General features: G+C 44.2%; 1 protein-coding gene across 3 annotated transcripts in view; it reads left to right on the forward strand.

Moving 5' to 3' along the window:
• SH3PXD2A (SH3 and PX domains 2A) overlaps nt 1–15515 on the forward strand; it is a 228968-nt gene that overhangs the window by 128122 nt on the left and 85331 nt on the right. The gene's annotated exons all lie outside the window — the stretch shown is intronic.

Raw genomic sequence — 15515 nt, forward strand, 5'->3', positions numbered from 1 at the left:
AATGGAGCATGTCCCCCATGCAGGACTTGGCCACGTGCTGCTGAGCAGCAGCCTGTGTACCACAGCAGGGAAAATATAAACTCTTGCCAGGAGGGGATGCATGTTTGTCTCGGGTTGTCAAACAGCTGAGAATGCAGAGGCAGGCCCAGCTGGTGAGCTTGGGCAGGAATGGCAACGTGCCACACTCAGCCCTGTCCCTGGGTATTGTCCTTCAGAGCCCATGGAGTGATTCTGCCATTCTTGGAGGAACTTCTGTAGGAACATTAAATTACTGCCACTGAGGGGTTCATGGCCTTCGCCCTCAGCTTTGCTCTGAAGGTTGTTCATGCAAGCATGTCGGCCTTGGTAAGGCTGTGTCTGCTGGCCACCTCAGTGGAGCTGGCTCCCTGCGCTTAGCTAATACTCACATGCTGATGCTCCCTGTGCATGTCTCTCTGTCTTTCAGGGGAGAAGTATCAAACATTAAAGGGTGAAACTCTGCCAAAGCCCAGAATATGATTGCAATGCATCCTGGGGGCTGGAACAGGAGCTGCTGCTGCTGCTCTGCGGTGCCCAGTGGGGGAATTTTGGCCATGCCCATATAAAGACAGGTGGTTGAGTCCCAGCAAAACCTCATTTGTCTTTCACATTACTTTAAGGAACTGCAGCAGCTCCCTTCCCATCATGCAGGGCTGCCTGACTCTGTATGAGTAGCATGGATTGGTAGTGTGAAGGTGGAGGGACAAGTGCCACTGTTCCCAGAGAAACACAGCCTTTTCCAAAGCAAATGAAGTGACCAAGGTGTTGCAGGTGCTGCTGAGATCTTACTGATGTCACCCAACTGCAATTTGTTATACATTACCTGATTGTGTAAATGCAGTGTGCTACCATGCCACTGAGCTCCTGGGATCACATCCTCAGAGCACCTACGGATAATCAAACCTCATTTCCCTAGATTGGATTGCCAATAATTATAAGTAATAGGGAACTCTGAAAAAATGGCCAACTTTACTGAGCAAAGGAAACACTAAATACACTGAGAAAAGTATTTGTTACTGCTCACACGCTCTGCTCAATGTTAAATGCAAACAGACCGCAGCAGGTGTGAAGGGACGTGATACAGGCTTGGAAACCACAGAGTGTGCTGAGGGAAGGGCTCTGAGAAGAGGAGAAAAATGCAACATGATGATGAAACACAAATATTTCCGCAAGTGTGTTTAAGTGCAGGATCCGGGGCAATCCAGCTGTCCGTTGGCTACTTTCAGCCAAAAGACAACAGAAGGCAATGGATGATCTCACCCCGCTCCTCTTAAGTTGACAAATCTTCCCCACAGTTGTTTAAATATCAGTTTTTCTAGGGCTGTTCTTCTCCAGCTGTTTGGCAAGCCCTGATGTGGGCTGAAGGTTTTCTTCCCTTCTCTCACTGCTTCTCCGTAAAGCAGGAAACCACTCGGGTGTGCGGGACGGAGGCGGACAGGAGGTAGGACAGCCCAAAAGGGTTTCAGAAAGTGTGTCAGCAGAAACCCCTCAGCATGAGGCCAGCTTTTGGGAGGACCGTGCTGACGTACGGCTTGTGGGGATCAAAGCCCGGTAGATGCTCAAACAGGGCTGTCTTTGAAAGGCTGGATCCTGTCGATAGAATGTGGCCGTTTTATCTGACCTGTGAACATCTCTGACAAGGCATCAGGTCATTAGTCTTGTGCTTGTTATTGTAACATTTGCTGGAGTGAATCAATGGCGTTTTTAAATCGTGGCTATCAAAGCGTGTCATAAATTGTAAGCAGTTTCTTTTCCTTTGTTTGAGTATATCCCCATGCCAAGTCACTTGATGCTTGTACCTTCTAAATTGGGCGTGACATTACCAGTGAAAACCTGGGATTAAACGTAAAATAATTACTTTAAAAAAACCTGCAAAAAAAAATTTGCCCTAAAAGTCAAATTGAAAGTGACCCCTCTCTCTTAAAATGGTTCTGCTTCAAGCCTATGATAATAACTGCATTTAGTATCTGAAGTGCTGAAAAATCTACTTTCTGTAGAGTGGGATTTAAAAGCCTGTCACTCAAAGTTTTATATAAATATACTGTGCAGTTACTCCCACCCACAACCTGATTTTCTTATTTCTCAGAACTGACACATTTTTCAGAGGTGCTTGTGTATTTTTAAACTCCCAGTGGTATGAGATGAAGGTTACTCAGCTGAATCAGAATTGATGAGGGATCAAGAAATGAAAACTCAGGCAAGGTGCTCCTTTAGGTTAGATGTTGGGAAGAATTTTTTTACTCAGAGGGTGTTGAGGCCCTGGCCTGGCTGTGCTGCCCGGAGAGGTTGTGGATGCCCGATTAGCTACCATAAACCCTCACAGTCCTCAGTGTAAAACAAAGGCAGATAAATAACTAGCATCAGAGGTGTGCCTGACCTCTAATGCACGTGGAGTTCACTGTTCCAGAACTTGAGTTTCTTCTGGACGGTGATTTAGATGGAAAAGCTTTTATCAAATCATGAGCTAGTTTCTCAGCACAGCTCCCCAGGCTCCACTAATGGATGGCATGCGTTGTAGAGATTGAATGATTTTTATTCTAGCTGCATAAAATACAGAGTTGAGTTTCCAGTGTTGCACATGATATTGCTAGTTAGATAAGGATTTGTTCAGCTGGGACATGCTTCAGAGGGGACCTGGCAGATCCCTTCCACCCTACAGTGCAGGACAAGCAGGGTTTGGCCATTTACCCCAGTACAAATCCTGGAGGACAGGATAGCTGCTGCCGGAGGAGCAGTGGGTGGAACACAGAACTGCCCCATTGCAGGAATTAGCTTCTGTCCCAGAGGATGAGCAGGGAAGAAATTGTTAATAAGTAGATTATTGGCAGCACGACAGTTCCATGTTCTGATTCTTAATTACTTCTGCTTCATCTCATGGCTGATGTGCCTGGATTCTAGTTTGGATCTCACAGTATTTTACAGCAAAGAGAGGTTATTCAAAATAGCACTGAATTCAGAGTTGGTACTGGGAGCTGAGAGCAAAAGATTTGTTGCTTCACTTCAGGATTCATGAACCAGTGGCACTAAAGCCTAGAAAACAGAGAGATCCATCATGTTCCAGGCCAGAAATACCCCCGAATCAGTGCGCATTTTGAAGGAACTGTTGATTTCTCATTTAGCCAAATTAAGAAGTGTTCTATAACCAGCTGAGTGGATGGAACTAATTAAATTCACTCATTATGTCTCTTCACTTTCATGAACTTAGAACGTGGAAAAATATATTGAAAATACCACACACACCCTCTTTGGAGGTGTATGAGGTGAATTAAAAGTTAATGTCTGGATTGAGAATTGGGCAGGAGTTACATAAAAGGAACAAGAAGAAATTGGCTGGTTTTACGTGAGCTGGTCTGAACAACATCCAAATTTATAAATAAACTGGACTGCAAAATTTGTGCTTTATTCAAAGGTTGAACTGTTTCATACTGTGTGATGTTACTTCTGTATTTGGGGTGCCTTGACACCATTTACATAAAGCACAATGTACTTTTTAATGACCGTAAGAGAATAATCTTCCCTTATTTTTTCCAGAAGTACTTAATATTTAGTTCTGGACACCTTAGAAAGCCAGTCAGCATGATTAGAGGTGTTTTTGTGTAAGTAAATAGGCATGTATTTGAGGTCAGTATGAGTTTTTTATTTGCCCTTTTAATAGTGATGCTGTTTTCCTTTGTTTCCTTCCCCAAATGAACCAAGCACTTATACTGAGACAATCTCTCACACTGTCTTGATGTCAAGATCTTTTTTTTTATTATTTCATACCCACAGTACCAAGAAACCATAGAAGTCGTAGAATGGCTTAGGTTGGAAGGAACCTTTAAGATTGAGTTCCAATCTCCCTGACATGGGCTGTGCTCCCCCCCCAGATCAGGGCCCAGAGCTCCACGCAACCCAGCCTTGGGCACCTTGAGGAATGGGGCACCCACTGCACTCTGGGCAGCAGCAGTGTCAGCGTCTCACCTCCCTCTGAGTAAAGAATTTCTTCCTAACATCTAACCTGAATATTCCTTCTTTTTGTTTAAAGCCGTTCCCACTTGTACTGTCACTATCTGCAGTCAGTCAGTCTCCTTCTGCTTATGAGCTTCCTTCAAGAACTGGAAGGTTGTAATGAGGTCTTTCTGAAGCCTTCTCTTCTTCAAGTTGAACAAGCCCAGCTCTCTCAACCTTTCTTCTCAGGAGAGGTGCTCCAGCCCTCTGAGCATCCTTGTGGCCCTTCAGTATCAGACTCAGGTCTGATACAAGGCTGGAGTATTCAGGAAAAGCTCTTGATGCCGTTTTGCAGATGTCTCCTAATTTAGCTCTCTAAACTCCCAAGGGCAGAAAGGAGTCGGACTTATTATCAAAGTTGGATATATGAAATAAGTTATGTTCTTTACCTTGAAGGTAATCCCAGTATTGGAAAGGTTTTATCTTTGGGAAGTTGTCTCTATTTTTCTGGCGTGCTCATGGATGTTAATTTAAAATCTTTTAATGAATCTGAACAGTTATATTGGGCAAGACAAGATCGAGACATCTTTTTTCTTTTATGTTTTAGTGTTAGACTCCCAGAATATGTTGTAAGGCCGCCTAACGCTGGTAGGTAATCAAGGAAGACAAGTCTGGTTTTAGTAGTTGCCATTCAAGCAAATTTACGAGATGCACGTACTAGATATGTTTTGGAGTCTTACAGTGTCTGAAAAAGCTCAGTTCAAAGGACACTGATTAGAAAAAATTCCCGGAGTTCATGAACTCACAGATCTTACATGCTATGATTTATGTCCCTGACAAGTACATTAAAAAAAAACAATGACATGAAAGATATTTCCATGTGCCGCCTTGTAGAAACAGACAGAAAACAATTCCAAGGTATATGAAATTGATGTCTTATAGGGAACTACATTCCATTTTAGTACCCTGGAAAGATATTTGATGTTGCAAGACATTTAACTGAGGACATACTGCTGCAGCAGATTTGGAAAATGGCTGCTTTAATCTTGCTGATCTAACTGAACGAAAGGTGGTGAGGGGAGGCAAGGTTACAGTCACCAGATGAAGAAGGTAGAGTTCAAACTGTGGGCTTGATCTTCTCTTCCCATATGTGTAGTGCGTTTTTGCCTCTCCTGGAAAAATTACTTACCATTCGTAGGGCCATACGTACAGCAGATGACTTTAAAAAGTCAGGAGAGAGATCTACCACTGAAAGGGGATATAAAACTATCTAGAGCAATAGGGTATTTAGCAGTGTGAAGTAAGTACAGATGCAACAGCCATCTGCTGTCTATGCACACTACTGTCTTAATCTTTCAGGTCCCTCTTCCCTTGGTGCAGGAGTAGCAAGACCGAAAGGTCCAAGCAGCACATTGCTAAAAAGCCAGATGAGTAAGCAGAAGTGCTAGACACCATAAGAACAACACCAGAAGGGAACGCAAAATTGTATAATACCAAGCATCTGGCATGCTCTCCTTTGGGAACTTGGAGATATCACAGGGCCCAGGCCATATCTGGAAATGCTTGCAACTCATTTCTTGCCTTTCTCATTTAGAGCCTTTAACATTTCAAAAATGCCATTGGCAGTGGGAATTCCCTAAAGAGGCTCCAGCATGTGGGCTGGTGCCAGCTCTGTGCCAGGATGCAGGATTCCCTGCAGCCATACCAAGACACAGGGTATCACATCATGGGGACAGAAACATGGTGTGACGTAAGCTCTGGGGCAGCTGGGAGCAAAGCGGGGATCTGGTAGGAGGCTGCATGACCCTGTATCCTTGGCATGGCTGTGAGACTACAGTAGTTGGGGGTTCTTCTGCTCTGCCCTGCTGGTGGCTCCCCAGGGCTCCTCCAAGATGTGGAGAAATGGGAGAAAAAGTACTTGTCTCTTTTTGTTGTATTTCTGCTGCTTGTCTGGCAAAAGGGAGCAAAGTGGTGATCCACTTGCAATCTACAGCCTCTTACAGGGAAATTAAGGTGATCATAGTATCATTAAGGTTGGAAATATCACTGAGATTATCTAGTCCAACCATCAACCCATCACTACCATACCACTAAACTGTCCTTCAGTGCCACATCTCCATGTTTCTTGAATACCTCCAGGGACCATGACTCTACAACTCTGTGGAAAGCCTGTGCCAAAACCTCACCACTCTTGGAGAAGAAATTTTTCCTAATATCAAGCCTGAACTTCCCCTGGTGCAACTTGAGGCCATTTCTCTCTAGTCCTGTCTAGTCCTTGTTCGAGATCTTTTACTTCAGGGTCTTATCAGTTTGGGGGTGGTTCTTCGCTTAGCAGTGCTGTAAGCAAAGCAGCAGCAGCCCTGTAGTACTTACCACCACTGGCAATATGCTGTAGGCTGTCCTGCATGCATTTTGCAATGGCTTCTGCCCTTCTTCTGCCACTTGCCCCTGGGATGAACCCATGCCTGGGGCTGGCTCGATGCCACTGGCAGGTCAGATCAGGCCACCATACTTTTGGGTTCCTGTCACTCCACTACTTCCTGTGGGAGCTTGTGTGGTTACCAGTTGTACATCTCTTTCATCTCTAAACATGTGATGAGGTGGCTAACTGTCATTGAATGAATGCTTGATTTTATTAGATAGTCACTGACAAGTTTCTTGTGCTTGCTGTTAAAGAATTGCATGTTTCTTTCATTGCACATCTTCTAGAAATAATGTAAACAGCTTAGACAGGAAGCTCAGTACCATTTACCAAAAACTAAAACTAAAAATAATTCTTTTGGTCTGGTCAAATTCTCCGGTCAAATGCTGGATGAGGCATATGGGAGAATTGGAAATGATGAAGTATTTAACCAAATTGCTAGTTTCCGCTGCATTGAACTCAGAGAGGCTGAATGCACTGCAGCATTTATAACTGATTTCCTAAGCAGTGTAAAAAATGGAGATGAGGGCCCTTTTCTTGTAATTCACATGTGCAGTAAAAATCACTTAGCTAACATAAATCAGGATTAAATTGCTTTTAAAGGCTCTTGAAACATTTCTGAAAGAGACAGGATGAGGAAACCATTTTGCCATTGCAGAAGATGTCCCCATGATGAGTCCTAGTAAAGCTGGATCAAAGAGCCTTATTGGCTTTTCATTATAGCCCTGTTATGTGCAGTTGAAATTTGGCAGTGGTTTCAACAGAATAGGCACAGAAATATGCACAGAGGGCAGATTTAAGCAGGAATCTAGAGCATCAAAGTATGTGATTAAGGACAATTTAATGTGCTGAGTAATGCAGCATGATTGGGATGTAATTTATCCTAATCCAGTCTGATCTTTTACAGGAGAATATATGATAAGGCTACAATTAGGTGAGACTGGGGTCCCATCTGGCCTTCTGTCTCCAGCAGTGGCTCGTAGCCAATGCTAGAAACAAAGAAAACACAGAGTGAGCTTCCCCTGTGTATCCTCTCTGATTCTGGCATTCAGTGGTTGTGGGACTTCTTGGGTCAGAGCATCCAGAGCATGGAGCACAATAGCCACCATTTATTTCTTCCTGAATTTATCTCATTGCTCTTTGGACCCACGCCTAGTTTTGGTGATTACAGCATATAATGCCAGTGAGCACCGTGATTCATCTGTGCCATATGCAGAAGTTTTTCTGTTTGATTTAAACTGGTGGCTTGTTAATTCTGCAGGTTTTTTGGGGAGGGAGAATATTTTCTCTCTTCTCTGTGGGTCAGCCATGGCTTTATAGGTTTCTAGTGCAATTCCTGCTCATTTGCATCTTTTCTACACTGGAGGTTCCTCATCTGTTTATTCTTTTCCTCTAAGGAGACTAATCCAATTTGAGGGCAAATCATACTTTTTCAAGGAGATCAGGAAGCCCCAGACAGTTCCTTGGGGAAGCCTTTTTTTCTCCCTTTCTACTCCTTCATCACCAATGTGCTCCCAGTATTCCTCCTGGTGTGATAATTCAGTGTTCTTTTCAGACAGTTTTGATCTGGGCCCGAGCTAGAAGCCTGAAGATCTCTTCCCTTCCTTCCCTCTCTCCTTTTCCAGGAGCTCTCCTGATTTGGAATGGACCTTTAAATGCCATCTTGTCCAACTCCCCTGCAAGGAACAGAGACACCTACAGCTCCATCAGGCGCTCAGAGGTCCTTCCAGCCTGACCTTTAGGGACAGGGAATCTGCCACAAAGGATCTCAGCCTCTTGTAATTGTCATTAGGGCTGCAGTTTAGGAACCTCAATGGATCATATGTTTGCCAACTAGTGGTTGGATCCAGCTCTCCTAATAGAATATGAGCAGCCCACCCTCAAATGGGGAATTGCTCAGAGTACATGAAATAAAAATTCAGAGCCTGTGCTGCCTTCTTAAGCTCTTAGCCACTTCAGTGTGATATATGTAAGAGCTCATAAGCCTGACCAGTTTGTAAGCTACATGTGAATTTATGGTTCTGCTATTCAGTACTTAATTTGAAAGCGTGATTAGTTGCATCTTTTAAATATATGTCGTATGCACATGTATATTTGTATAGCAAAATCCCAAAGTGAAGAGCATGGCTAGAAAAGCTGCACATGAAAGTGATTAATTTTTATTGCCTTGTTTTTATCACTCAGCATTTATGCTATAAAGACCATCATAAAGTGACACATGCTTGGTCATTGGAAGGCAGAGATAAATTAGGCCTCTCCAGAGGGGACAGCCAAGGTCAGTTTATAGGAGGTGAAGAGCACCTCAACCCAGAATTCTTGCTAAGGTAAATACATTTTCCTGTCCTGCAGAGAAATTTGCAATCTGAGGAGATAAACAGGGTAAAACAAAACCAGATGAGGATGTGACTCTTAGGCAAGATCTTGTTTTTATCCTTCTTTCCAGGAAGAAGCCTGCTCTAAACATCCATGCTGCCTTTTTCAAGGCCACCAAAACTTTGCAGTGGAGGATCACATGGAGTTAGCTCATTACCCCAGTGTCCCACTGCTTCCAAGTTGCATTGAGCCATCTCTCCCCAGTGCCAGAGTGGCCTGGCTTTGCTGTCAGATCAGCGTGCTCGCTATCTCACAGCCTGGTGAAATGCTGAATGTACAATTCCAAACCCCTGTCTTCTTCCAGGAGGATAATTTAATCATAGTAAAGAGTAATTTTGAAAAATTAGACTAATTCTGCATTTCATCAGCCCAAACCAAACACTGAAGATGCTCACTGGAGCGAAATGATGAGCTTCACCACTGAGGAATCCTGGGACACAAATCCGTGACATTTTCCAATCACTTGGGAATGGGTGGGACGCCTTGAACCCATCTCTCTTCCTTCTATACCCTTTATACACGCAAAAGAAGAGCAAGCTGCCCCTTGAGTACTGTGGGTCTGCAAGAGGCTGGAAGATCCATGGAGAACACAGAATCATAGAATGGCTTAGGTTGGAGGGACCTCACAGAGCATCAGTTCTAGCCCCCTGCTTTGGGCAGGTTTGCCGACCACCAAATCAGGGCTCAGGATTCTATCCCACATGTCCTTGAAAGTCTGCAGGGATGGTGCACCCACAGCCTCTGTGGGCAGCCTCAGCCTGTGCCAGGGTCTCAGTGCCCTCTGAGTAAAAAATTTCTTCCTAACATCTAGCCTAAATCTCCCCTCTTTTGGCATAAAGCCATTCCCCCTTGTTCTGTCACTGTTAGACCATGTAAAAAAGTCAGTCTCCCTCCTTGTAAGGTCCCTCCAAGTACAGGGAGGCCGCCATGCGGTGTCTCAGAGCTGTCTGCTCCCTGGCACCTCAAATCTGGTGGCACAGCTCAAGCTGTCCTCTGTCAGCTAATGTTCAGTCTCCTGCACATTCCCTCTGGGATATAAATTCATGGATTTGTTCAAGGAGTATTGCTGGGGAGAAGGCAGTACCCATCTCCTTCCAACCATGACTATCCTGTGCAAGCTAAGGTTACCTGGGCAGGGAAGATCTCATCTGCACATATGGAAGAGTTTGCAGTGTTAACACTTAGAGTTTCCAAAGGAGAACTTGGATTGGTTTTTGTTTTGTTGGCTTGAAAGAAGTTGTTGGAAGGCAGCACTGAGTGAGGACCTCCAGCTGGGTCCTGGTGGGCCAAACTGGGCTGCTGGTGTTCTATGGTGCTGAGAAATCACTGCAGCCTAACCAGAAACATAGAATATATGAAGCTGTGCTGGTTGTCTGTGCCAGTGCTACAGCCACACCGTGGAAACAACAGGAAAGTGGCAGGAAGGCAGAACTCTCTTTTGCAGTGTCTTCTTTCTTTTAAGGAGCTGATTGCACAACATTGGCTTACCCTTCTCAGCAGCAGCAAGCAGAGACTGCTTCCAGCCAGCAAGAAACACTCGTTTTCAAAGCCAGGTTGACAGTTTTCCTTCTTGCTCCCCAAGTCCCTTTTGCCTCCAGCAAGGAATTTTGAAATCTCAGGGCTACCACAATGGGTGCCTTTCTGACATGGCTGAAAAGCTTGACCTCTGCTCAGAAAGGACAGATTCATGTCTGAGAGTGTTCCACAATGCAACGATTTATATCAGGAAATGAACAGAATATTTTCTGATTAAAAAAAAAAAAAAAGGCTTCATCTGTTTATTTGGCTGGGGGAAGAGATCAGCTGTGCTTTTATGATTGCTGGAGAGTGCTGGAGGAGAAAAATGTATAGCTGTATGCCTCTGTGTGCTTGAGTTTGTGTTCCTGATGCATAGCATATAGAGCTAATTTTGTTTAAATATGTGTCACATGGGACTCAGAGCTCAGGGAATGGAGATCCCTTAATGCACGTGGTTCAACTTTTGCACTTTTAGTATCATAGATCTGGATGTTAACCCTGCACTCTCCATATCTCTCCTGTCTTTGCATGGTGTTAGTATGTCTGGGAGCTCCTCCAGCTTGGTAACAGCCGAGGAGCCAGCACTGGTTCTTGATCACACCTGGTTCTGGGCTTGTCTCGAACTGAAGGTGTTAGTCGGGCAGTTGAGTGAAATCAGGGGAATTTCAAGATGCGAGAATATTTTCAAGGCTCAGATTTCAGTATGTGTAAAGAGCAGTAGCAAAGTATTTTGGCATTGGTTTACTTTGAAAACACTGTCCCAGAATCTGATAGCAGTGTTAAGAAAAACAGTTGCCGAGAAAGGCAGCAGTCCTCATTACTGACTGCAAACTATATGGATGTTCAGAGGGCCATCCGAACTCTCTTGCTAAAACATTTCTGTGCTTTTAATCTGCCTGGCAAATCACTGGTAATTAAATTATAATCTGTGTTGTTTGTTTGAAATGTCATATATCTCCACCACAACCTCTCTCTGTACCACCAGAGAGTTTTAGGAATTAAGGAGCATGGGAACGTAAACGCCTACGATGTATTTAAACATGAATTAGTTAAAGCCAACAAATACAGAAATATTTCAACTTATGTATTAAAACGCTCCAGAGGATACAGATTAACCTCTATTACTCAGAGTTTGTCACTGTCTCATCTCTTTTGGACAGCAAACTCTGAGAAGCGGACAGCAGGAAGATTTACTTTCCCTTCAGCTTCTGTCTCGCCTGATGACATGTCTGCGGCTCCCCCGGCCGCACTCCTCCCTGAGCTCTGGCAGCTCCCCCTGCTTTGCAGGCACTGCTTTCTCTCACAGTCAAGAATCTCTTGTCTGAAATCTCTGCTAGATGAATTGAAGCCAAGCCTCGCTTGCATGCAGAGGCCCTGGGCTTCAAGGTGATGTATTGCAGTGGAATGAATCTCACGGGGTAAGCTTGCTTGGGTCTGCTGTCCCGTGTTGAAGGGGAAAAGCCTTGAATAGAGCCTGTAGGCTCCGGGAGTAGCAGGGAAGGGATTTCCCAAAGCAGTCCATCACCTCCAAAGGGGCAGCTATGCAGGACAGAGTTGCAGCACTGAAGCCCCACTGTTGTTACAGTGCTGCTCAGCAAACTTTTCTGGTTCTTGCAGAGGGCTTCTGCATGGAAAGTTCCAAATCTCCTTGGGGATGCAGGAGAAACCCTCCAGGCCACATGCAAATCAAACTGAATTAGAAATACTGCTGAAGGGACTGACTCAGTCCATTACAAACATGCCTGTGCTGAGCCAGTCTTCTCTTCCATGTGAAACAGTTCCTAGGCTTTTATTGAGCATATGTCAGGATGCTCCTCATTTATTAAGTATCTTTCCAGTTGTGTCACTGCCTCTTTGTATAAATCTCTATATATTTATATAGGTTAAAACACACACACATCATTGTTTTTATCATTAACTTTGAGTATAGCAGCAAAGTTAGTCCCTAGATAAAGGATGCACCAAAAAACTTTTCCATAATGTTATTAATATAACCACCTCAATTAAAGTACATTGAAAGTGGCAAACAAATTCAGAGATGTAATATAAGATATTTTGGTCTTTCACAAAATTCTTGACCAACTGTGGGTATTTTAATGTGACAACAAGGCAGTCAGCTCTGTGGCAATAGTCATGTTCCTCCTTTCACATTCGTTGTTAGAAGCCAAATGAGTAGCATTATCCTGATGTAACACCGATGAAAAAGGAGATCCAGCCTCTCTCTCCTTGTCAATAAAGCAAGAAGAGTGTGTTCAGCCTTTGTGATGTACTTGGCACCAGTGATATTTTAATATCATTAGCAGCGGGAAATGCTTTCCTTGCCAGTAATGAGGTTCGGTGTCAAATAAAGGTGATACCCCATGGGAAGACTTTAGACAAAATTGCTATATTCTAATAAAAAAAAAAGAAAAACAGCTAGAAAGGCACTATTTTTGTGAAAGGCATTTGTTCAAGAATGGAGTGATGTTGGCTGATGAAGAAGGGCCCTGCTGGTGCTATTCTTAGTTCCACCCGCTGCTTTCACCACTTTTCTTGTAGATAGAGCTTAAAGTGAAATTAGGATGGTGGTGTCTGCTCTCACACAGAAATGAAGAAGTCAGAATAGAAATATGTGTGCATGTGTAAAGATAAAAAGAAAATGAAAAGGAAAGAGCCAGCGCTTAAGGGAAAGTGAGCTTCTCTGTATAGCTGCAGTGACCTTGTACCTTTGCTTGGAAGGGTTTTTCTTCCTGCAAGGCCAGCCTTCTTGTCTGAGGTAAGGGCTAGCAGGGTGCCTGGTGCAGCCCATGTTACAGGAGATCAGAATTTCTGATTCAAAGTTGTTACAGTTAAGAGAAACCATTAAAGAATTTCCTTTATTGTGTTGAACATAATCTGATGCTTCAACCTCTCAATAACATTCCTCTGGAAATAGTGAGGCAAATAGGTATTCACCTATAGAGAGGAAAGGCATCAATGAATCACTCAATTATAGGGCATAAAAATAAATATGGAGCCAGGCAGGGCTCCTCGCTGCTGCTATTACAAAGCAGCAGCCCAGACTTCCTTAATTAGCAGAAAAGAGTGCGTTTACAAGGAGTACTTTACCCAGCCAGAGAAATTATTTACTATGGCATATTGGCTTTCTATTTCAGCAGTGGTATTTTTTCCCACCCTTGATGGTAGAAACAAGTTTTTGCTTTCTGAGATTCACTGAGGAAATGTGGGTTTTACTTGAAGCTCCATTTTATTTGACACTGCTTTGTCCTGACTTTATAATTGAAATGTGGATGTACAAAACCCTAAGAGTCAGGGAGACCTGGGGTTCATGGACTTCAGGAACTCCCAAGTCAGAACATAGTAAAATATGACTTTAAAATCTAGGGAAGGAATGAAAGATGAAAATCCATCCTTCAGGTTGGCTGTTGGCTTTCTTTTTGAGTGAGCTTTGCAGTTGGATGGTGGTGGTGACTGAAAACAAATATTGTGTAGTGATCATCTAATTTCTTATGGAAGGATGGTCCCATGCTTCAGACTGGAAACTAAGACCAGAAGGTGCAGGTTCAGCAGCCTTTTTTTATGATTCCTCATCAATGTAATGTGTATAATACATTTTTTTCCCATCATCTAGTTTTCTTGGTCAGTTTGGGACAGCAGCCATTTCTTTTTTTGCGAAGTACTTAAGTGAGGTTCCCACCTTCATTTTGGACTACATGTAAATTTTGAGGAGGACACTAGGGAAGAAAAAACACTGTGGCACATAAAGGGACATCCTGAGTGCAGTGCAGGAACCTGTAGGATACATATGCAGGAGAAGACACAGAGGGGAGGAGCAGTGTGCACTGGCTGAGCGTGGGGCAGCAAGATGAAGGTTTGTTTCCATTATACGTAAGCCAAGAGAAACAGGGATTCGCTGGGCTCCTGGCTCCCTTGAGCAGTTATGCCTCTGTTTGCCACTGAACAGAACTGTGGTGTCACACCCTAAGGAGTACAGTGCTTCATGATAGCAGTATGGTGCCATGTGGGATGTGCCTGCCCACCACAGGGCTCATGGGACTCAATTTTAGAGCAAGCTTGCTGCCGTAAGTTGTGTGCTTTTCTATGGAAGAGAGGCCAGCTGGATGAGGAATAGGACAGGAACAAAGATAAGCATGGAAAAGTTCTCTATAGAGTAATATTTCTTGTCCTCCCATGATCTGCATGTGGAAAGATGAAAACAGTTTCAAATTTTTGCCTTTTATAATCTCTGCCTTCTTGAAATTGTATGGGTGAGTCATCCTTTAGGATTAGAAGAAAAGGCCTCATTTAAAAGCTTCCTGCAGCCTCTCACACAAGCCCTGAGAAACAGCTTGAGATTGGGCTGCAAGATGCAGGAGGGCATCTGGGACAGAGGGCTGAACTCTGAGCATTCCGTGGTGGTCACTGCTGGAGTGGAGTGAGGGCACAGGCAAACCATCTTCTTGCACTGTGCTCTCCACACCTGAGTGTGGCTTGATGTGGTGGGATGCTGGGAACATCTTTATCTGTTTTTGGTTGCTTGCTAACTCTATCCATCCATCAACAGCCCATTTCTAGCTGTGGGAATTGGATGATATGTACAAGTGGCAGGCATGGGGTGGCTAGGAATGGAAAAATGGCCATGCCTCTCTTCTAGGGACTGTCCCAGGGAGCTCTGGAGTGCGGGTGTGAGCAGAGCTGGGGCTGGTGATTGCATTCTGTGGGGTCTCTGCTTTGGGTACCACATAGTAAGCATTACTTCTGAACATATAGTATCACTTCTGCAGAAGAAGCAAGAGCAGTAACATCTTCATATCAGACACAAGGCATGGCTGAGAAAACAACCCCTTAATTGAAACAGAAACTGGAAAATCCAAATTGGGTGCAGAAAACTCCCAAGGAGTCATTACTCACCGGGAGCAAATCCTAGATGGTGCAGGTATGGGGGCTGTGGGCACAGTTCCTGCACGGTGATGCCCCTCTGCCCCATCTACCCGTGGATGGGGCTCAGAGCTCCAGGGGGAAGCACAGCCACTGCAGTGTTTCTGCTGATCCCAGATCAGTTCTTGCAGTGGTGGTCTGTAGTTTCAGCCCACTCTTGCAGCAGCTTTCTGAGATTTCAGCTGCTCTGTAGGGAGCAGAGGGTCCTGACATCACTGTAGAAAAGTCAGGGTGCGTTTCCCATCCTGGAAGAAAGAAGAAGGGGCATAGGTTTGAGACATTAGTTTTTAGTTTTCTCCTCGTGCTTGTCAGAGATGCCCAAAAGGAATCAAGAGGTTAT

This window comes from Cyrtonyx montezumae, unplaced genomic scaffold (genome assembly GCF_038088225.1).
Source record: "Cyrtonyx montezumae isolate F1298 unplaced genomic scaffold, pur_monq_1.0 scaffold_4, whole genome shotgun sequence".
In the NCBI taxonomy this organism is placed as follows: domain Eukaryota; kingdom Metazoa; phylum Chordata; class Aves; order Galliformes; family Odontophoridae; genus Cyrtonyx; species Cyrtonyx montezumae.